This window comes from Protopterus annectens, chromosome 7.part1, assembly GCF_019279795.1.
Source record: "Protopterus annectens isolate FY-2018-M chromosome 7.part1, PAN1.0, whole genome shotgun sequence".
Lineage (NCBI taxonomy): Eukaryota > Metazoa > Chordata > Ceratodontiformes > Protopteridae > Protopterus > Protopterus annectens.
In genome coordinates, this window is record NC_056740.1 from 265,221,996 (window position 1) to 265,246,028 (window position 24,033).

At 38.7% G+C, this 24,033-nt stretch overlaps 1 protein-coding gene and 1 non-coding gene across 2 annotated transcripts in view; both read right to left on the minus strand.

The window, feature by feature from the left end:
- Positions 1–24,033, minus strand: part of OTUD7A (OTU deubiquitinase 7A) — a 999,311-nt gene that overhangs the window by 720,502 nt on the left and 254,776 nt on the right. The gene's annotated exons all lie outside the window — the stretch shown is intronic.
- On the minus strand, positions 2,759–2,922 carry LOC122807872. Its single transcript, XR_006365736.1, has one exon. It is a non-coding gene; the product is annotated as a U1 spliceosomal RNA (small nuclear RNA).

A 24,033-nucleotide genomic window follows, 5' to 3' on the forward strand; every position in this document is an offset into this window, starting at 1 on the left:
AGTAGAAGGCATATTAGATTGCAACCAATATGGTGTCATTGTAGTCATAAAAAGACATACTTGCTCATACCGTACTAAAACGTATGATTAGCCAGACCACTGGAGTTATTGTTGCACTGTATTGGTTCTTCTAGTTATTGAAAAGAAGGTTGCATTCTGTTGGTTCCACAAATGCCATTTATAAAGGTAGAAACGTGATAAGCATTTAAGACTGGATAAACAAGCGACCTTAAACATTAACAGAACTGCCTTATTCAGTGATTAGCTTACATCTCACAAATGACCTCTGTATCATCTATGAGGCAGTGTCAGATCCAATTCTGTTCAAAAATCTGTATCTACAGTATGTGGAAAAATCCTGCTCAAAATAAATTAAAACGAGAAAAAAAGATGCATTATTTCACAATGTCTAACAAACGTAATACATGAAAACTACAAAAAAAATTGTCTGTTAATAGGATTACCACTTCACAGCAAAGGAATTGGCTTTGCGATGTAGTGATGCACATATCCCAAAATGGATTTTTTGTACCTGTACTAACAGCTTAGACACTACATTTCTTAAGTCATTTTGTAACTCAGTTGTCACTTAAATGATGAAAATTGTGTACCATGTGTGGAATTTCCCTGATTAGGTACACCTACATTAATGAAGTAATCTGTGACAGCTTCAAAATGCTGCAGTTTTTCAATTAAATAATTGTAAAATGCAAATCAGTGGTCGAAACATTAAAATAATTTCCTTCTGCACACTTTCTACAGAGTTCTGAATTCATATGCTGTTTTTATGCTGATTGTTCTCCAAACTAAATATTGCTTTATAACACTTTTTAGGGTACTGGCTGGTTGTCACTGTGAATATCCTTCCATATGGAATTAGCATAATGCATTCAACCGTCTATACCGGACTGCCAGATGGATTCCTTCCAACTGTCTTTAACAGGAATGTTGTTGTGTCTTTCGTCTTTTCCTGGTCAGGGGTCGCCACAGCGGAACTCCGGACTGCTAATGGTTGGCAATAAATTTTTACGTGCCGAGTTGCTGGCCCTGATACACAACCTTCAACGAAGGTACGTGCATTCACGCATGTCTCCACACAGAAGATGCTCTAGCTGAGAATCGAACAGGACAACATCTTACTGTGAGGCGACAATGCTACCGCAGCACCACCACCACAGCGTGGTGCATTGTAAATATTTATTGGCTTGTCTAGCTGGGATGCAGAAATTTGTTCAGTTCACTGAGGCTATGGTCAGTAACCTGATTCTGGTCAGCACGCTTAGATTCCTTTTCTGTAAGTGATCTCTGACTAGAAATGTTCATACATAAATTTAATAAGCAACTTGTAATATGAGAATAATTATTACAATGGTTCTGAGTTCAGCTTATTTGCATTCACGTCATCAAACACAAAGTGATGGGTTTGATTCTCACATAGGGTAATTGGCTAGGCTTAAAATGGACCACTAGGGCAGTTAATCTAGTACTAATTTATGAAACTATGAAACTAAATCAAGGCACTAGAGTACAGTGTATGCAGACTTGTCAACATTAAGGATAGTCTCATGTAATCCATTCATTCATCTCACTCTCTCTCTCTCTCTCTGTTACTAAAAGAATTTAAAGCTAACAGTGAGTGAAGTTTATTATTTTCATATGGTGTTTGCATAGAAGGGTGTTTGCAATAATTGTATGGGCAGCTGCAATTATTTTACTTTCTATTCCCATTTTATTGTATGGGTGAGTGAGTCTATACAGTTTCCCATGTTAACAGATTTTATGTCCTTTTCTCAGTCATGATGGAGAGGGTAGAATCTACAGTGCATTAACTCTAATAGAATAATTTTACTCTCTGTTACAAATTCAGATATTAAAATGGGAGCCTTAACAGCGATGGCTTGTTTGCATCAATGTAGTGGCTGATATGAAGCATTACTTTGAGTTAGAGGACAGTTTAAGGGGACAGGACAGAGGCAATATTTCCCTAAGTAAGATAATCAAATGATATTTTAACTAAAAATAAGTGAATGGTCCTATATTTTAGTATTATACTAATTGTAGTGCTGTATTTTTAAGGAAAACCATTTGTGACAATTAATTAATTTATTTTATTTTATTTTACATTTGTTGACTGGGATAGTCCGACTGGATATATGTCCATTTTCAGCGGAGGCCTGGGGAGAAAAGCTCCAAGATAATAATACACATTGAACATTTAGTAAATGCTAGTTTCAAGCAGATTACAGTCATAAGCATTTAGCACATATAGTACTAACTTATTATAAAACACTTTACAAGATGTAACATTATTTTCAAAGTTATATATACATACCATTACATTCAGGTTTAAGACACATTGAGCAGCAGTTATTCAATTGACCCTTCCTGAAATGGTGCAGTAGAAAAAAGTTAGAAGTAGTTGAAGGTAAGGCACCTAAGTAATAGAGAGATCACTAGTCAGGGTTAGTGCAAGGACATAACCAATGAGTTTTTGAAGCATTTCTTGAGTTTGTTTTTATTTTTTTGTATATATTGTTTTATATGATTAAAAATGTGTATAAGACAGCATCCTGTACTTTAATATTTAGTGTGTGAGCACACCATTTCAAGGGCACATTATCTGAATGTATGCCATCACATTATGTTTGGTTCGTCATATGCAAATACTAAACTGGCTGCCTTTGTGGGCCATTTTAATTATAGCCAATTTTCTTTTCAGAGGTGAGAATCAAATCCTCTATCTTGTGTCTGTCAGGGAAAAGCTTAACCATTATACCAGCCTCCGTCCCTAAAATGCAGTTGAGTTTCCCCCATTTGGGGAAATCACAGGGGTCAACCCAACCAAATTGTGCAATGGAAGAACCTCACCCTGTGGAAACCACCTTCTTGAGTGTGGTATTCACCCTGACAGTTTTTATGTATATGTTCATGTTTAAACAGACTTGTGCTTGTTATTTGGGATTTCTTCTGCATGCATTTTAATAATATAAATGAAATTAATGTAATTAGAGCAATTATAAAATGAAAATAATTTTATATTCAAAGACATGTAGGTTAATTGGACAAACCAGTCAGAGTGCTCATTGTAAAGTGAGTATTTCAAATAAAAAGATGTTCTGTCTGCTCACTTTATCCATGTTGTTAAGTGGAGCATTTAAAATGTAGAAAATTAAATAAGAAATAAATCATAAAGTATCCATCAGTAGTAAACTGCTCAATAGAACAGAACAATAAAATAAACTTAAAAACTCACTAGTTTTGATGCTGGTAGCAACCTTACAAGCAGCTCCACAGCATACTTCACAAATGCTTACCTCCCAAAATGGAGATGTCTCCTACTATTTACTGACTTAATTCCTCAGTCATTTACCAGAAAACAACAGCTTTTATGGAGAAGAAAGCAAAACATAAGGCAAACATCTCCACATTCTGTGAAAATCTGCACACATTATGTAGACTCTGCATAGAAAAAACCACAGCAGAGACACATTAAAAAAAAATTTGGCAGAGAGGCAGCAATGTTCTGTGCAGCCGCAGTGCATGCCAAGCACATATCTTGGATGCACCAAACTACCAGAAGTAGTTAGAATAAAAGGTAAAACATTTTTCCTTAAGTATTGCAATTATATAGTATAAATAATCCACTCGTATGTGTCTGTAATGCAGGATTTACCCATGGTTAATGGTGTTTAAACACTTGGTCTTCACCGTCATCATCAAACAATGCAATCTATAGGTAAATCCTATGTCACAGAAACCCAGTTGTGGATTACTGCTAAAGTATGTAAATGTTCTGGAAAATTTGAGCTAGATTTTGAGGCTTTCAAATACCTAATAAAATAAGAACAGACATATGAAATTGTCTAATTTCTTATTGCTCTGTGAGCTTATTAGCCCTGTACAAAATCTATTACCTTCAGTTGTTTTGGTCATGACATATTTCACAGTACTTACTAGTCTATTTTGCTTTGATGTTTCTCTTTGAATATTTTTTTTTGATTCAACACCACTGCCAGCCAAGCCAGGAGAAGTAGGGCAGTGGATGTGTAACATATGCAGGCACAGCTAGCTGGAATTTTGTAAAGAATTGTGTGCCATTCGTATATCAAACTGATTTGTACAGATGGTTGTGTTGGAAATGTATTTGTGAAGCTGCTTGTGTTAAAACATGTATCAACAATGTGCCCTGCTGGAATGCATAGAAAAGTACATAGGATCATAGGAAGTTACTAGGCTATTGGCCCTGAGGCCTTTATAAGCCTAGCCAAGAGTTTAGCCCATGCATAGACAAATCAGCATCCAATGCCCCTGTCCAGCAGGGACACGGGTGGAATCCCAGGGATGTATTTTCTATTTCTCATCCAATTATCCAGATTGAGCTTAAAAAGGGGTAAAGAGATACTCTGTATTATTGTAACTGTGTAAATGTATATATTGTAACAGAGGCTACTGGAAGAGAGGATGTTAATCTCAAACTTAAAAAATGGTAAAAAAATAAAAATTACTGGGCCTAAGCTATAAAGATGTTATCTCACAGTTTTGAATGAAGCCAGAGATGCAGTGTCTGTAAGAAGCATGGTTTGCTAGTAGGGTTGCCACCTTTTATTGTGGCTAAAACCATACTAAAGCCACACTCCTCACACCACCCATATCTCTGCTCATTCCCACCCCCTCTACCACGCACATTCCACCTGTTTTTTGATGTCACTGTGATGTCAGCTGATGGGGAATGTCCTCCTTTCCTGTTCCTGATGCCTGCTTTCAGCCAATTTCAGTCAATTTAATAAACTCTGATACTCTGTTTCCTTTTTCGAAACAGAATACCAGAGTCTGTATAGTGTTTTCCAGACTACCAGAGAATCAATTGGATTTCCAGACAGTCTAGAAAATAAAAAACAGATGGTTGGCAACCCTATTTGCTAGACTATGTAGGAGAAGTAGAAGGTTGTAATTGTTTTATGACTTCCAGCAGCAGCACCAGATCTAAGAAATGCTTTTGTGTGTGTATTATTGACATGTAGGTGCTAAAATCCATGCAGCTTCTAGTGATGGGAGATAGTGCAGGAAACAGAGTCTGATGACCAGATGTATGTGATGTTATTCTGTAACCCAGAAATAATGCTGTCAGTATTCTGTATTCTGTCTTGGATCTGACAACAAGGATCACTCACACACATCATCTTTCCTTGCTTTATTCAGTAACTAGGAACAGTAATTCTCTATATCAGTCAGGAAAATATAGTGAGAATAGTTAAGTATTGTTTTTCTGTAACTGTGTTACTCTTTCCAGCTGTGTTATTTTCAATATTTCATGTGACTGAAACTATGGGGTTTACTGTAAATAGATATTTAGTGTTTCCTTGTTCTTCTATTATTTATTATTACATTTAGAAAATATTTAAGCTTTGAGAGTATTCACAGATATTTATTTGGTGATAGCTGTGGCCACTCCTGAAGCCTGGCTGTTTTATCAACATTACCATTTGTATTAATATTAATTTCACTCAGTATAATTGGATACCCTTTTAAGAGCCTTATAGTAACTGTCTAGTGGCAGTGAATTAACCTTATAATCTGGGAAAAGTTGGTAGAGCGAGTAACCTGTGACAGCCTTTCCCAGGTGTGTGTGTATATATATATATATATATATATATATATATATATATATATATATATATATATGTGTTTGTGTGTGTGTGTGTGAAAATTTAATTTCAAAGAGTGCGTGGGGCAGGTACATGAAGCACTGGTTTCACAGTGCCATTGGGGAGGCTTACTGGGGACCTGGGGAGAGACAGAGAGAGAGAAACCCAGACCCCAGGCTGAGTGTGTTCCCTGTGCTCTTAGAGAAAATTGGGCTTGATACAGAGAGGTCTGCATCTGGAAATACTGAGTGTATCCATTTGTATTCCTAGTGAACGTCCCTCATCAGTGTCAGTGGTGAGGACTGAGGCTTCTTGATTACTGGCCCAGAGTGGGGGATGTCACACTATTTATAAAAGGTAAAACTTTTTTCCTTAAGTATTGCAATTATAGAATAGAAATAATCCACTTGTGTGTGTCCGTAATGCAGGATTTACCCATAGTTGATAGTGTTTAATCACTCATTCTTCACTGTCATGATCAAACGATGCAATCTGTAGGTAAATTCTGTGTTATTCACACTTAGTTGTGGATTACTGCTAAAGTATATACATGTCCTGGAGAACAGAAATATGAATTTTTCTAATGTCTTATTGTTCTGTGAGCTTTTTAGCTCTGTACAAAATATATTACCTTCTATTGTTTTGGTCATGACATATTTCATAGTACTTAACCTGTCCATTTTGCTTTGATTTTCTCTTTGAATCGCTTTTTTTAGTCAGTACCTTTTCAGGCTCAACCTGGGAGCTAAAGCACAAAACAATGTACACATATATAATATAAAGCACATGAAATACATCATAGCACTAAACTATAAATACAATCTTACAATGGAGTAAAAGTAAGCAATTTAATTGTAAAATACACTTACAGTGGCAAAAGCACTGATACCAGAGATGGGAAAAACAACCCAAGTCCATCAGAAAGAATACTTACAAACTACAAAGTATACTTAATTGTTGGATAGTCTGTTCTGCATTTTGTGGTGGAACTAGTTCCCATTATAACTGGGAAAACTGAAGTGCACCATCATATCAGTGGAAATACACACATCATATTGACTATACAAGTATCTGTTTATGGCAGACACAGGGCATTCTTGTAGTAGGTCATATCTAAAGCAGACAGCAGTGAAAGGATCTCAGTGTGTTAGTAATAAGAAGAAAGAGACACTGTGAGACCAACAGGAGTAGTTCATAAGAATGACAGTGGGGACAAATAGGCAGGAAACATCTAGAATCTCGTTCCTTTACTACCAAGGAAAAATGCACAAATCAGATACCCAAATATTAGAGATATTCCATCAATTATACTCAAATGTATATGGTATGGATACTCACCAATCTACTTTGGGAGAAATTGAAGGTTTCCTTAAAAATATCACATGGCCTAAATTACAGGAACATCAGGTAGAGATACTTAATGCTCCTCCTAGTAGGCAAGAAATAATTAAGGTCATCAAAAAACTCAAGCCTGGCAAGGCACCAGGCCCAGATGGGTACACCTCAGAGTTTTATAAAACATTTAATATAAATGTAACCTCCATACTGTTAAAAGTTTTTAACCACATCAAACTAAATGGCATATCTGACTTATACCTAAACTACTCGAAGACAATCCTTATATCCAAAATAAATTGAATCCACACAATTACAGACCAATATCGCTAATGAATGTAGACATTAAAATCCTGGCCTTAGTCTTAGTGGAAAGACTGAAAAAAGGTATGCCCTGTATTAAATCCCCTGAGCGAGCAGGCTTCATGCTGAATAGGCAGACAAGGGATAATACCTCAACCCTAGATGCTATGATTCAGCTTAGTAAATACGAAAAACACTCTGGTTATTGTTTAGTTCTTGACACTTGTAAAGCATTTGACAGAGTCAATTGGAACTTCCTTTTTACAACCATTAATCATTTTAACATCCCCAAAATCTTTACTAATATTATTAGAACCCTGTATAATAATTCTTATACCTATCTCTATGTTAATAAAAAAATGGGTAAACCTATTAAATTAGCAAATGGAACTAGACAGAGTTGCCCCCTCTCTCCTCTCCTCTTCAATTTATACATTGAACCGCAGTTTCTTTACCTCTCCCAAGCCACATATCACACTATTCCTAGAATCTCGAATGCTAAGATAACGATATCTATGCAGACGACCTGAATATTTACCTCAAACGTCCTATATCAGACTTGAAGAAGATAAGCAACACAATTGACAAATTTTCAAGAAGTTCAAACTCATCATCATCTTTCAGCTTTTCCCAGTAGGGGTCGCCACAGCGGATCATCTCTTTCCATTTCTTCCTATCCTCTGCATCTTGCTCTGTCACACCAACCGCCTGCATGTCCTCTCTCACCATGTCCATAAACCTTATCTTAGGCCTTCCTCTTTTCCTCTTACCTGGCAGCTCCATCCTTAGCATCTTTTTCCCAATATACCCATCATCCCTCCTCAGCACATGTCCAAACCAATGCAATCTCGTCTTTCTTGCTTTGTCTCCAAACTGTCCAACATGAGCTGACCCTCTAATATACTGATTCCTAATCCTATCCATCCTAGTCACACCGAGTGCAAATCTTAACATCTTTAACTCTGCCACATCCAGCTCAAACTCCTGCCTTTTTGTCAATGCCACTGTCTCCAACCCATATAACATAGCTGGTCTCACTACCCTCTTGTAGACCTTCCCTTTCACTCTTAATGGTACCCGTCTGTCACAAGTCACTCCTGGCACTCTTCTCCACCCATTCCACCCTGCCTGTACTCTCTTCTTCACCTCTCTTCCACATTCGCCATTACTCTGAACTATTGATCCCAAGTACTTAAACTCTTCCACCTTTACCAACTCTACTCCCTGCATCCTCACCATTCCTCTACCCTCCCTCTCATTTACACACATATGTTCTGTCTTAGCCCTGCTGACCTTCATTCCTCTGCTCTCTAGAGCATATCTCCACCTCTCCACAGTCTCCTCAACCTGATTCCTACTCTCACTACAGATCACAATGTCATCTGCAAACATCATAGTCCATGGGGCCTCCTGTCTGATCTCATCTGTCAACCTGTCCATCACCACTGCAAATAAGAAAGGACTCAGAGCTGATCCTTGATGTAATCCCACCTACACCTTAAACGGATCTGTCACTCCCACTGCAGTCCTCACCACTGTCACACTACCCTTGTACATATCAAGAAGTTCAAACTATGAAGTTAATACTAAAAAGTCACTGATTTTTCCCATTAACGCTTTACATTACAAAGAGTACCTACTATTGGACCTGCCCTTCAAGATTGAAAACTCATTCAGATATTTAGGGTTGCAATTTGAGCATAACCATTCTTTTATGTATCAAAAAATATAATGAGAATATGGGCATACACCTTGCAAGACATTAATAGATGGCAGCAACTGAAATTGTCCCTTCTCTCTAAAGCAGCTATTATTAGGATAAACATCCTACCTAAATTGTTATATCAATTAAATGCCTCAAATGTCGTCATTCTGAACAATTTCTTCCCAAAAGTACATACAGAGTTGGCCAAATTTCTATGGTTCCCTAAATCAGTTAGAATAAGTTATCAAAAATTAATATATCCTAAAGAGAAGGGAGGTTTAGGGCTACTGGATATTCAACTTTACTACTGGATAATCTGCGCAAATAGAATACTCCTAATCTCTGAATTTAACCCGAAGAAAGATACCTGGTTTACCCCATGGGTTAAAATTTGGTACAACCATCTTATCATCAACAACCTCAACCCAAAGGCACTCCCCTTTAAGACAGCAATAAGTCTAAAAAACTCTAAGATAAATAGCATCTTAAAGCAGAAGGTTAAGATATTCTAGGACTTAATGAAGTTCATTGCTTTGGATAAAGCCCTCTCCTTCCTTCAACCCATACACATGAACCCTAACATTACACTGAACAATAATATGATTAATCTTTCAGACTATCCAAAAATTAAAGATTGCAATATATAGGATATCTGCGAAGACAAGGAGAAATCGCTTCAAGAACAGAGGTCAGAGCTAAATCTGAATTTTAAATACACTACTGTATTATGGCAGCTTAGGGAGCTCATACCTACACTAATTAAAGAAACTCCAAATATTGTACAAGACATGGCCAGTCTTGTAGACATAATTAAAAGTTTAACTAGCAGGAAGCACATGTTATCCAATACGTATAAAAGAGTGGTTGCCTCTAAATACCAAACTGTGTTACTTATTTCTGAATTTTGGGATAAACAAGGAACCAAGATCATGGATAATCAAAAACTCATTTCCATCGAATCTACTATTAAGTTTGCCCCCTTTAAAAAATTAGCCTATACGCAATTAATGACAAATAATAACTCCTATTTCACTCCAGTCAAATTAAACAAATTTAATCCTAAAGTCTCCCCAGCATGCCCTTGTTGTTTCTCTCCATGCACAGACCCTTTACATATTATGTGGTATTGTAAGCATACACACAAGCTGTGGAACTCCCTGAAAGTGCGTCTGAGAAAATGGGGTACCAAAAGTCAACCCTGTCATGGGAGCTTGCGATATTACAGATCACAGAGCTTAGATTTTCTAAACTGGAACTGCATGCCCTCACTACTCTTTGCTTACTAATCAACTTTTACATAACTAAAAACTGGATGGACCGCTCTAAGTTATCCTGGAAGGAATTTAAAAACCTAACAATAAAATACATATCTTCACAAAAATTATTCATTAGTAATTCTAATAAACAAATATACTTCCTGAAATACTGGAATCTTATCTTTGACATTATCATGGAAGATTAACCAATATGAATTACGATTGCATCTTTATTTAGAACCGTTATCTGAAATCTGACTTTAGGTGAGGTAGATACTAAGCCTTTACTTGGACCTTTAGGCTCCCTCTTCATGTTGGCAATAGCACAATCTGTATATATGCATACATTCTGGTTTTGGAGGGTGGGATAGGGTTAACGTTTGTTTTGATTATTTGGTGGTATTGTTCTTGAATTTCTTATATGTACCTGAATATTTGTTGTCTGATACCTCCTATATGAAAATAATAAAATTATTTTGGAAAAAGAATGACATTAGGGGAGGTAGATGCCAAGGAGAGAAAGAGGGATAAGGGAAGAGTGTGAATTGTTCAAGGGTAGTTTAGTGGATATACAGAGAACTTTATTTTCATATTTACACAGTTAATGTCATCAATTTGATCTATGGGGTTACTTCAGATGGGGAGAAGCATTACTAAACATTGATTTACATTATGTCAATAGATGCATCTTTTATCTCACAGTAAATTGCTTCTTTCAGCTTTCAGTATCTGATCAAGACATTGAATAAACAGAGTTGTAACAAACCATGTGGAGTCCTGAGAAACATACCCATTTCAACCTTCCCAGTTGCTTCATCCTCTTAATAGATTTATAGGTTATTATGAGGTTAACTGCCCCTGTGGGCCATTTTAAACCTAGCCAATTAACCCATGTGAGAATCAAACCCTGTACTGTGTATCTGTAAGGAAATTATCTTAAAAAATTTACCAATCTCCCTCTTTCACTTTTAAACTATCAAATATTTTAATGAATAATTTGCTAGTTTACAAGCTGTAATTAAAAGATCATGATCATTTATCGACAGCTTGTAGACAAACTGTTTTATTTTTTAAAAGTTCAAAGTAAAAAGAACAGACTGACCAACACTTTACATGCTGTCATTAACTGAGTGGAATACCTTAGAGATTGATTTTAAACAGTCTAACTGTCAAACAGTTCTGTTTTAATTACCTTTAAAAGGAGAATAACTTGACAAATGACAGTTTACAAGTTGTCTATCACAATTACTTGATGACAGCATGCAAATTGTCAAGCTTTTCAAGTTTTCTTTTCTTTAAAGTTTTGTTGCCCTGGAGCAGGTGATCTATCTGCCTCATCCTTCCCGTGGGACTGTTGATAATAGTGGAAAGGTACATATAAAATTGTGACACAAGTGATGTATGAGCACATGTCAATGTCAGCTGAAGAAGACCCAATGTCTTTTGCATCTCTTAAGAAGGCTTAACTTAGTCTTGAAGTCGCTGTTCCTCACCTACCTTTCGCCCATTATATCCTTTCTTGGTCTCTGGTATACATGAACCTTCTGACAGCATATACTATACCTGTATCAATAAATTCATTCAAGGACATTACTACCTTCTCTGTGATGTGCATCTTCCTTATGTCTTGAAGTATTCTCCTAGCAAGTACACTCTACCCTTCATCTCCATTTCTCCAATATCTTGTTAATCTTTGCTCCCCATATTTACTTATTTGCTTTTAAGTATGTATTGTGTCCAGATTATTCTTTTATCTCTACTGTCCCATTTACTTTTTAGCTTATTGGTAAGCCAGGTAACCCCACTAGGCACAGCTGCCTCATTTTATGTCTAACCAGGAATCACTGTTTGGTTAAAAGAGTAGCTCAGAGTTATATAGTAAACCAATGGAAGCCAAAACTGGATTATGGTCAAATGGGGCCCTAGGCAGGGTAATTTGACCAGGCCCCCATATAGGTTTATAGGTTCATCAGCTTTCAGACCAAGAGCCATTTTAAGCATAGCCAAGTTTACCCCAAATATATCAAAACATTGCTAACGTGTGTTAGTACCCCAAGGAAATTTATGGTTATGATATAGTCTTGTACAGATCCAGCATTCACAGGCTGAACCTGTCCATTAAGGACATATGTTTCATACCCAGGGACATTTTTATATTTCCTATCCATTTATCCAAGTTACATTTGAATATGGTTAGGGATGAGCATTGTTTCACATGAATGGTAAGTCTGTTCCAGAGAAGGGGCAATCTTTCAGACACATACCTTTTATTCCAACATGTGCTGTTTAAGTTGCAGACAAGATTTAGATCCTTAGAACAGGCATGTCTGATGTCATTTGTTTTATGGATGTGCAACAAATCCATCAATGTAGGATCAGAGGATGCCTTGTAGGCTAGGAATAGATTGCTAGATTGCTGCACAGCAGACTCCACATAGGACTTGTTTGCCCCTTATATATATATTTTTTTGTTTTGTTTTCTTTTGCGGAACCTAGAATATCCATACCAATATTCCATCCACTTTACCATAAGACACTGTTGAAAGCCTATCAGTTTGTATACAATTTTCTTTTTTGCCTTTACAATAATCATAATCACAGAGATCTGAATTTCATTTAAAACTGCTTTTTTTAATTTTTTAAAGCAAAAACAGTGACAGACATTTGCTAACCAAAACAAAATAGTGTCTATTGAAAACTTAGCATAGTTAGCAGTAAACTAATATTGCCTTGATACTCACAATTATTGAAAATGTTTAGGGCAACCCATTAAACTACTAGACATGCAGGGATTCATAGTCAAACAATATTTAGTGCAGCACTAATTAACATCTCTCTGGAGGGTGCAGCAATTCAAAAGACTAATGTGCGACACATTTATTAAAAGCCTGGTACAACACACTGGATGCAACTTTTTTAGGGGCAGTCCAGGGGCAGTCAAGGAGCACTGTCTAGTGAAATGACTTGGTCAGCGTCATGCAGTAGACAAATGAAGACTTAGGGAATCAAACCTACATCGTAGAAGCAGCCCATGAATAGCTCTCAGCATTGCTCATCTACAGTAAGTACCAGAGAGACTGCTGTGGTCCAGCCCAGAGCATTTCATACCACAAGCTAAGCTAAAATGTATTTATTGTTAAAATATTAACATTAAACTCAGACTTCAAACTCACAAAGAAATAATAAATGCACTGTCAATAGTCAGCAAAACAAAGAAATCAAAGATTGTACTCAGAGAACATGCCTCACATGATTATTCTCTTTTGCACTACAATCATTTCCTTCCTTTATACCATAACTAAACAGGCACACAGACACTTGTATGACTGAATGCCTCAGATATCTACTTGAGATTCAGTGAATGATCACATTCATAAATAATTAGCCAGAAGTCTATCTCACTTCACAGTTGCCAGAACCAAACGGTGGAACCCACTGCAACCCACTCTGCTTGCTAAGACCCAGATATCAGGACCAGATTATAAATGTTTCTCTTACACACACACACATATATATATATATATATATATATATATATATATATATATATATAATGTTGCTAGAATAAAAAAAGCTTTGCATTTGCAAGCATTTTCTGAAGGATAAAAGCTAGAACTCACACCTGTTATTATTTAATGAGTGCAATTCATGAAAATTTACCAGAAACTCACAAATTTTACAAGACAGTGGTGCAGAGGTTAGCATTGTTGCCTCACAGCAAGAGAGTCTCTGGTTCAATTCTTGGCTTGGATGCCTTCTGTGCAGTGTCTGTATGTCCTTCCTGCATTCATGTAGGTTTCCTCCGGGTACACCATTTCCTCCTACATTCCAAAGACGTGTTGGGAGCATTTCTCCCCAGGCCTCTGCTGAAAATGGGCTCTGTCCCTGTTGGCCTTTTCTGGTTAAAAAAAAAAAAAGTATGTCTCAACTTCTTTGCTCAAGCATTCTGCACAAAGTAAAAAATAAAGAGGGGACAAATTTTAAACAATATTTACTTTTATCTATTTGTGTACCAAGTAAATTCAGTGGACAAAATATAATTTTTCAAGAGTGACCCAGAAGCCCTGTCAGTGCAAGAATCTTGTAGTAATTGGCCGTTTTGGGCCATTTCTAGCTCTCACTTTTGTGCGATTTAGTGCAAAGTTGCCCATAGCGCAGCATCGGGCAGCGACGGTTAATCTAGTTTAAACTATTTCTGGCTCCGCAAAGTCTACTCTTCAGTTTTTCCCTTAGAACTGCTCTACTTTCAATCCAAACAGTCTATTCTCTAACACAGCACTTGCTCCTAAAGCATTTATACACAGGTAAAGCACTCATAAACAAAAAAGAAAGCACTACATCCACCTACAATCCCCTTGAATACCCATTACCCTATAGGTCCTTTCTGACTCAGTTACACAGCAATCCCTTACACTATTCTAGCATGTCGAAGGGTCAATTACTGGCGTCCTCTCCAGTTCAGCTGGTGAATCTGGGAATCTTGAGGCAATGTTACAACTGCCTCATGTACACAGACAACCCTCTCCTCCTCCCAACAAATACAAATATACGTGAGAGATGCGACTATATAGCCAAACTGGAGGCTGAGCTCTCTCGACTCAGTACTGGCAAAACCAGTCAGGAGGAGAAGGTAACCACACTCACCACAAACCCAGTCTCACATAGACCTAGCACAACTGCAAACCAAACACATAAACACACAAAAACATACTCGGAGGCTCTAATTAAAAATCTACCAAAACAACAGAGGCTTCCAAAGCAGACATCCAAGCAACCACTACCTCAAAACACAGCACATGCAACAAATAGTTCACAAAGTCAGTGTGCCAAACAGTCACAGCCCTTAAGGCCAAACAACATGCCTGATACACTTGTAATAGGTGACTTCATAGTCAGACACACTGATGTCCCGCTCACCAGACTGAACAAGGAAAAGGTTACAGTAAGCTGCCTGTTGGGCACTAGAATCCGCCACATAACACAAGCACTCAGGTCACTCCAAAGCAAGTACAAATATGTCTCAGTCATTGTCCATGCCGGTGTGAATGACCTGAGACGTACCTCCCTGGACTACATGAAAAGAGACATAGAGGAGCTCTCTGATTATGTAGCCCAGGCCAGTATGACCCTGACCCTGAGCAGCATCTTACCCTCACCAAGAATGATGCCGCAGTACAAAGACAAAATGATCAGCTTTAAAAATTGGCTCAATTACTGGTGTCATTCTAAGGGGATCCAATGTCTGTCTGCTTGGGGTGACATGCTTGACAAGCCACGCTGCTTCGCAAGGGACGGCTTGCACCTGTCACCCCTGGGCTTCCGGATATTGGCCAAGGCTCTTGCCACCGCCATAGTGCCTTTTTTAGGCAAGGCTCAAAAGACAAACCCACCTCCCTAGAAAACACAAGTGGAAAAAAACCAAGGGTAAAGCTGCTCAACGCCAGAAGTCTAAACCTCAAGATGCATGCTCTCGAAGCCCTTCTCAGTATGGAGAACATTGATGTCTGTGCAGTGACTGAAACCTGGTTCAAGGCTCCTGAGAGCACCCCAGCACTAGCAGGTTATACCTCATATCATGCTTTTCGGCCTCAAAACTTGGACCGAACCACAAAAGGAGGGGGAGTATCCATATTCATCAAAGATACCCACACCTCCAGGTTAGTGGCAATGCACGAAGCATCGGAGACCATCCAGGTGCAACTAACCATAGGCAAAACTGCCCTACAGTTTGTAGTATGCTACAGACCACCCTCTCAAACTCAGGAACCCCACTCAGCCTTCCTGAAGACACTGGAGAGTATGAATGTCTCTCCAAATACCATCATATTGGGAGACTTCAACTACCCAAACATAGACTGGGAGCATTACTCAAGCCCCAACACCCTAGCCCAAAGCTTCCTAGAATTCATAAACTCAAATGCGATGGAACAACTAGTCACCACTCCCACAAGAGGAGATAATATACTAGACCTGATCATCACAAACATGGGGACACAATGCTCCACACCGGAAGTATACCCCTCATTGGTGAGATCAGACCATAAATTAATCTCACTGGAAATCCGCATCCCGGCCCCACCCCCAGCACAAAAGACCACAGTGAAGAATTTCTCAAAAGCTGACTTCACACTTCTCAAGACTGAAGTGGTATCCTTCAAGGCCCCTGGGCCAGTGAAAACCACAGCCCACACCGCTGAATCCTTTATAAACGCTTTCTACAGACACCTTCAAGAATGCATGGATCATGCAATCCCAAATAAAACCAAGACCCATTCCCCCAAAGGCAGGCATCCTGTCTGGTGGACCCCAGCCATAAACAAGCTTTACAACAGGAGGAGGAAGCTACTACATGACAGAGCAAAATCCCCAAAAGGGAAGGCATCTCTGATCAGTACTAGCAAAAAACTACGATCACTCATAAAATCATCCAAGGCCAACTTCGAGAGAAAAATCGCAAAAGACACTAAAGACAATCACAAGGCCTTTTTTAGTTATGTTAGAAACCTGGGTGGAAACTCCCAGATATGCTCAGAGTTAGTCCAAAATGACAAAAAATACACTGAACCCACAGATATTGCCAACATACTGGCAGATTGGTTCAGTGCAAATTTCTCTCTCCCCTCCCCCCTATCTATCCCAGCAGAGTGTAGCCTCCCTGACATCTCAGATGCCCAGGTGAGAGCCGCCCTCTACAAAGCTAAAAACACAGCATCAATGGGACCAGACGGTGTCCCGGGTTGCGTGCTACATGAACTCCAAGAGGAACTAAACCCGCACATAAGGCTGCTGTTTAATCTTAGCCTTACTACAGGATACGTACCCAAAGAATGGCATACAGCAACAGTGGTCCCACTCCACAAAGGAGGTGCTTCTATGGACCCTGGAAATTACCGCCCCATAAGCATGACGAGCCTGGTCTGCAAAGCTATGGAGAGGATCATTATGGAACTCATAAACAAAGACATCGGGGACCTACAGACACTGGATCCTACCCAATTCGGCTTTGTCAAGGGCAGATCCTGCCTTTTGAACCTGGTCGACTTTTTTGAAACAGTCACTAAGGCCATTGATGAGGGTAAGGCAGTTCACACAGCCTACCTTGATCTTGCAAAAGCCTTCGACACAATACCCCACTTGGGCATCATAGACAAGCTCACCAGCTTAAATGTAAACCCATATGTCATAAGATGGGTTGCAAACTGGCTCAAGGACAGAACCCACAAGGTCAGAATTGCTGGAGCAATGTCAGACTCTAAGCCAGTCACAAGCAGTGTCCCATAGGGCTCGGTCCTGGGACCCCTCTTGTTCAGCATTTATTTTTCCGAGGTGCAAGCAAACATAGGAGGATTGTGGCTAACAAAGTTCGCAGATGACTGCAAACTGGGCACCATAATTGATACTCCAGCGGACACAAGCATCCTTCAGAAAGGCCTCATAGAAATGGATAACTGGTGCCAGAGCCATGGCCTTAAACTGAACGCCAAAAAATGTATAGTCATACCCTTTGGGAAAAACAAAGTACCCACAAATTACCACATAGGTGGTAATCCATTAAGTACGGAAGAAGTAATCAGGGACCTAGGGACCCAAGTTGACAGTAACCTCTCATTTGACACTCACGTTGCCAAGGTGGTTAGGAAGACCTTCTATATTACCCACCTTATCATGAAAGGATTCACATCTAGATCAAGAGAGGTCATTGTGCCCCTATACTCTTCCCTTATCAGGCCCATAATTGAGTACAATGCTCCATTTGGGATGTACCTTACCCGACACCTGCAGCAGTTAGAAAGACCCCAAAAGTACCTCACCAAGAGGATCAAGGGTCTCAAACATATGTCATATGCTGCCCAGCTGAAGAAACTCCAGCTCTATTCAGTCGCATACCGCCTACTCAGAGGCGATCTATGTCTGACGTACAAGGCCATGTCCAATCCGGAATTAATGGACATGCTCCTCCTCAGAAAATCCAAATCCACCAGAGCCACGAGAGCGAGAGATTTGAACCTCAGTTTAAGGCCATGGCTCTGGCACCAGTTATCCATTTCTATGAGGCCTTTCTGAAGGATGCTTGTGTCCGCTGGAGTATCAATTATGGTGCCCAGTTTGCAGTCATCTGCGAACTTTGTTAGCCACAAAAATAAATAGGATGTGCTGGAGGTACAGATTCATAACCCAGAGGCTCCCTACACTCTGGAACAGAATCCCAGTCCATGTTAGGCGGAGCCCCTCACTGATTCTCTTCAAGAGAAATCTTGACGAGTGGATGGGAGATCGTAGGTTTACCCCGGGGGTCATTTCTGTGTCACTACTAGACAGAGGCACAGTAAACTAAACCCTAAATGGACACAGTATTCACATTCCAATGGGTGGCGAAAGCCACACACACTCGGGCTAGGCTTATAAATGCCCTAGGGCAGATAACCTAGTATGAACCCATGAACCTATGAGTGACTTGCTCTAAGTTACACAGCGGGCAGATAGAGGCAGAAGGATTCAAACTCTAGACAGTTAACTATAGGAAGGAAGCAGTTCATTAACAGCTCAAAACCTTCAGTGGCAAACATTTCATTCACTTAAAAACTTAATAGAATAAGAGGTGTTACATTGACATACAGTTTCCAACAACAATAACTATGAAACACTAATGGCTGACATTACTGACTTACTGTAATCTTCAGTGATTTATCAGAAAATGAAGTTAATGAAGGTCTGACTCAACAGGTAGCACACTTTCCTTTGGTACTGGAAGGCTATAAGACTGTGGGTTGTATTCTCACCTGAGTTTCTTGGATTAATTTCTTATCTGCAACAATCCTGCATTGGTTCATGACTGACCATGCAATTGCCTGTTAAGAGAAGATTTGTTTTGATTTATAATTTATTTTTACCTCTGTTTTTCACTGTTTCTAGGAAGGAATGGATAGCCTGTACACATGATAATTTACACTGATTTATAATTTGTTGTTTACCTCTATTTTTTATTGTTTGTTACTAAAAAGGGATATATTTTAGAAAGCAAACTCTAGCCACCCCAAGGGTCCTAGTCAGCTACCAATTCACTTGGACTGCACTGAGAACAATCCAGAGGTTATCAGAAAGAATCGTGTTGATTTGTGATTGTTTGACCTTTACTGTTATAACAAAGTGCAAACTGAGAGCAAATGAGAGAAAGAGAGCTGTAAAGGAAATCCATCTTTTTTTTTGTGATTAGCACAAGTGGTATGGTAGTTCAGCCTGATGACTTTATTGTACTTAATTTAATATTTAGATTTATTTTGTGTGATATTTCTCATAGAAGGTGACTCAAAATCTCTTTACATTCTGTGGCAAATTATTTTAATTATAATTTTTTTTTAGAATTCTGTATTTATTTGTAGCTTATTGTTAGCAGTAACTCTAGACTTACAGATGACTGCACTTACGCAACTGGCAGAGCTTGAAGAACTCTTGTTACATTTGTGACTGGTCTGATGAGATTAGTAATATTAGTCAAAGTGCAAATAGAACACATTTAGGAAAGGAAGTATTTATTGTCAGGAAAGGCCACTCAACACCTATTAATCATAAAATGCCAATGACAACTTCAGAATTCAGGATAGAAGTATTCGGCAGTCTGAGGATTCAGAGCATTTAGAAGAAAATAAAGAGAAAGAAAGGAAGAAGCTTTCAACAAATAACAAGGAAGAAAAAGAAACTGGCATATCTGTAATGCAAAGAGAATACATATAAAAAGGACATTGCTCTGTCATGTAACACACAGATTACAGGAATGATAACATTGTTCTATCAGAAACCTTTCAGTGTACAAAAAAAACAAAAAAAAAACAAAAAACAAAACAGAAGGTAGAAAAAGAGCCAAAGAGCAGGTGAAAAGGAAAAAAAATTAAAATTGAACTTGGAAAGACTGAGAAACATTACTGTAAGAAAACAAAAGTAGAAAGACAAAAGTTGACAACAAGGCTTGAGCTGTCGATGCACGAAGCCAGCTGGATAAGAACTGCATGCTTGCAAATGCAATAAATAATGAAACATGTGGAATTAATAAGACTCATGGTGATGAAGATCATCCCTTTGTAACAACTGGGAGCAGATATTACTGAATCAGTTGGAGATTCTTCAGATCAGGTCAAAAATGAAATACTTGTAATAGGGGATTCAATTTTTAGAGGAACTAATACTTAACATTTGCAAAGATAATGAACTTCAAAAATTGTTATGCTTGCCAGGAGCAAAAATACAGGATGTGAGGATAGCCTTGGAATGCCTTAAATGAAATGAAGTATGGATCTGTTTTTATTCATGTTGGTACAACATCTGCAAGGACTCTTTGACTGTTAGTAGAGAACTTATAGATTTATTTGATAGCATAGCTTGTACAGGTGTTAAGACATATTTTCCCAAATCACATACAGAAAGGAGAGACAGATCACTGTGAATGAAAGCTTTTTGGATAAATATCTACAGGAAAAAATGGCAACTTTTACAAGCTGGAAATATGTAGAGCATCCAAGCTTAATTTTCGGCACACATCTGTTTCGGCAGGATGATGTCCACTTAAGACCAGAGAAGATAATTTTTGCAACAGCTATACTGCAGTATTTGACAAACACAAGACATAATTTTTGCCAGGTCAAAAATGTAATAGTTCACTGGGTTTTAAAGTTTAAATTGCTTCTAGATTACTCTGCCAAATTGAAATCTAAATATAACTAGAAGTTTAATAACAGGCTGTATGGAATTAAAGGAGTCACTCTGTAAAACTAATTGCAGCGATGTGTTCAAAGAAAAAACTGCAGAAGGAATGTAATAAGTTTGAAAGGGAAATTGATCGAATGTATAAAAAATGTTTAACATCGGGATCTATGCACAGAGTCAGAAGGATATATTTCCAAAAGAACAAGGTACTTGACTAAGGTGAGAGAAAAATAAAAGAAATTGAAAAAAGGTGAAACTATAACTTTGAAAACTGAAACAAACAAGCTAGCCAGAAAAATTAAACATACCTATGAATTGAATAAACTCTGTGTAGGCTTAGTGAGAAACCTTCATGGAGTTTATGTGTTAGTGCGATGAGCAGCAGTGCTAATTGCATATGCATGCCACTCATCATGCTTACATGAATACAAACGTGGTTTTGTGGCCAGCAACAGTGTTGCCATCTAGGAAACAGTATAAAGCAGCATGAACACCTGCAGACATGCACACATGTTTACCTATTGTCAGACTAGTTTGCATGATTATGTAGACAGCCAAAATGACTACCAGGGTTTAAAATAAGGCAATGCATAAAGTTCTAACACATTTGTGAAGGCTGCCAGCCAGCCAGCTAGAATTTTATAAATAATTCTATGTCATTTGTGAATAGTAATATGATTTGTATGCTTGCCTTAGAAATGTAAGAAAAATATATGTTCTGTACTGAGCTTCAAGACTGTAACCACAGTGCACCCTGCTGGAAAAGAGCAGAAATGTGTATAAACTGCATACCTATGTAAATGGATGTGCTGATGGTAAAGGCTGGAATATACAGAGTTAACTTGCAAACTCTTAAGAAAATACGTAAAGAGTTTTATGATTTGTATAAAGTTAGTTTATCTCAGCTAAGAGACAGAATGTCTACAGCTAGAGTTTCTTTCCAGTGTCTTAAGACAGAGATAATTACTAGGTTTCACATGTGAAGTGTTTTTGTATTGCTCTGTGACTTCCTAGCAGCTGTACATCTGATAAATAAATATTTTTGACAGAGACATGTTAAATTCTGTTGGTATCTGTTTAGCCTGAGAACTAGATGCAAGTGTCAAATAGTGATGTCATCTAGCTAACCCAGCAGTAATGTGTATTATTAATTTAAGAACTATCTCAGAGATAAAGTCAGTACTTTTTGTATTTTGTTCTGGACCTGTAAATATCTCTTCAGCACTTCTCACCTATATCTGCTTCGCTATGTAAATAAGACATTTAGAGCATAGTATGTCTTAGAGATAGATAGGAATATAGCAAGAGCAGTCTAGATGTTTTCTGTATTTATGTGAGACTGTTCTGAAATGTTGTTTTAAAATATTTTCTGTGATTCTGAACTCTATTGTCACAGTGTTGAGTTAATGAGTATTGTCTTCTGCTTTTATTATTTATTATTAAATATATTTTAACGTTTTAATTGTGGCTAGTTTTGTGTGGAGATATTTAAGCTCTTAGATACTTGCATATGTATTTGGTGATACTGTACAATGCACTCCAATAGCCTTCAAGTGTCAGTAACACTTACCGTTTGGATAATACTAACATTACACAGTACGATTGGGCACCCTTTGGTAAGGGCCTTTATAGAATCTGATAAGGGTAGTTGGTGGCAGGTGGTACCACCGTATAGTCTGGGCAGAAGGGTGCATAGCTTGAACCTGTGCCAGCCTACCCCAGGAGTGTCTGTGTGTTTGTATATAAATCAAATCTCAAAGTATGCGTGTGTCAACTACTTGGACAAGGACATGAAGCACTGGCTGGACAGAGAGGGTGCTGGAGGTTTTGGCTTGACCACTCGGCTGAGATCTTAACATTGTAGCTGTGCCAGTGGGGAGTCTTATTAGGGATCTGGAGAGAGAGAGAGAGAGAAATCAGCCCCAGACTGACTGTGACCTCTGTGTGCTCTTAAAGGAAATTGTACTTTACTGTGTGTCTACTTGTCATCCTCCCAATGTGCACGTCCCTCACTGGTGTTAGTGGTGAGGATTGAGGCTGTTTGATTACTGGGCCAGTGCAGGGATGCCACATATTAATTGTTTGGCAGTGGTGGGATAGCCACATCACATATTAATTGTTTGATAGTGGTGAGATATCCACATGACATATTAATTGGCTTGTAGTGGTGTGGATATTGAATTCCTGCAGCTTGTGTACAGTGATCACTAAAGGTGTTTGTATTCTAAATCAGCCATGCAGTGAACATTCAGAGTTCATATCACAATTGCTTTATTTCTATTGTTAGCTTAGTTAATCTAGGGGAGCAGGCAAGCATGTCAGCAGTGTAGTATGGCAAGCTGACAAGGAGCCAGCTGGCTGAGATGTGCCAGGCTAAAGGACTGGTGTATGGAAACCTGACTAAAGCAGACATGATTGCAGCTTTAGTCACAGCTGCATCAGAAAATAGCAACCAGAAGGATGATCAGACTGGCTGTGGAGATGTACAACTCTCAGGAAATGGACAGCTTAACCTTTCCACAGAGGACTTAAAAATCCATCTGGAGCTAAAGCGACTTGAGTTGGAGGCCAAGCATTTGGAAATGGAAGCAGCAGAGAGACTGAGACATCTGGAAGTTGAGGAGAAGGAGAGGTAGAGGCAACATGAAAAGGAGATGCTGACTTCTCCAGAGTCATGGAGGTAATGGGGAAGAGAGAAACCAAACCCCAGAAGCAACAAAGGTCAGTAAATTGATAATGCAGTACCATGTGTTCATGCAGTTACATGCAGTCAGGGTTGGAGACAAACGTGGGTCTGGTAGCCTGGGGGAGACGTGCAGCCAGGACTGGTGAGGTGGTTACTTCAGGGAGGGAGCTACTTTGTAGCAGTGAGACTGAAGGTGAGCCACAGCTGCTGGTGGGTACTGATGTTCCCTTGGACAGAGTGATTGCAAGGGCAGAAGTAAGTAGTAGTACCCAGGCTGACATTGAGGCACCTCTGTCAGAGGATACAATACTTCCTGTGAAAGGTGAGCTGGGAAGGATTACAAAGACAGAGTTGAGACAGCCTCAGCTCTCTGACCCTACATTACATGGCCTGAGGCAGGTAGCT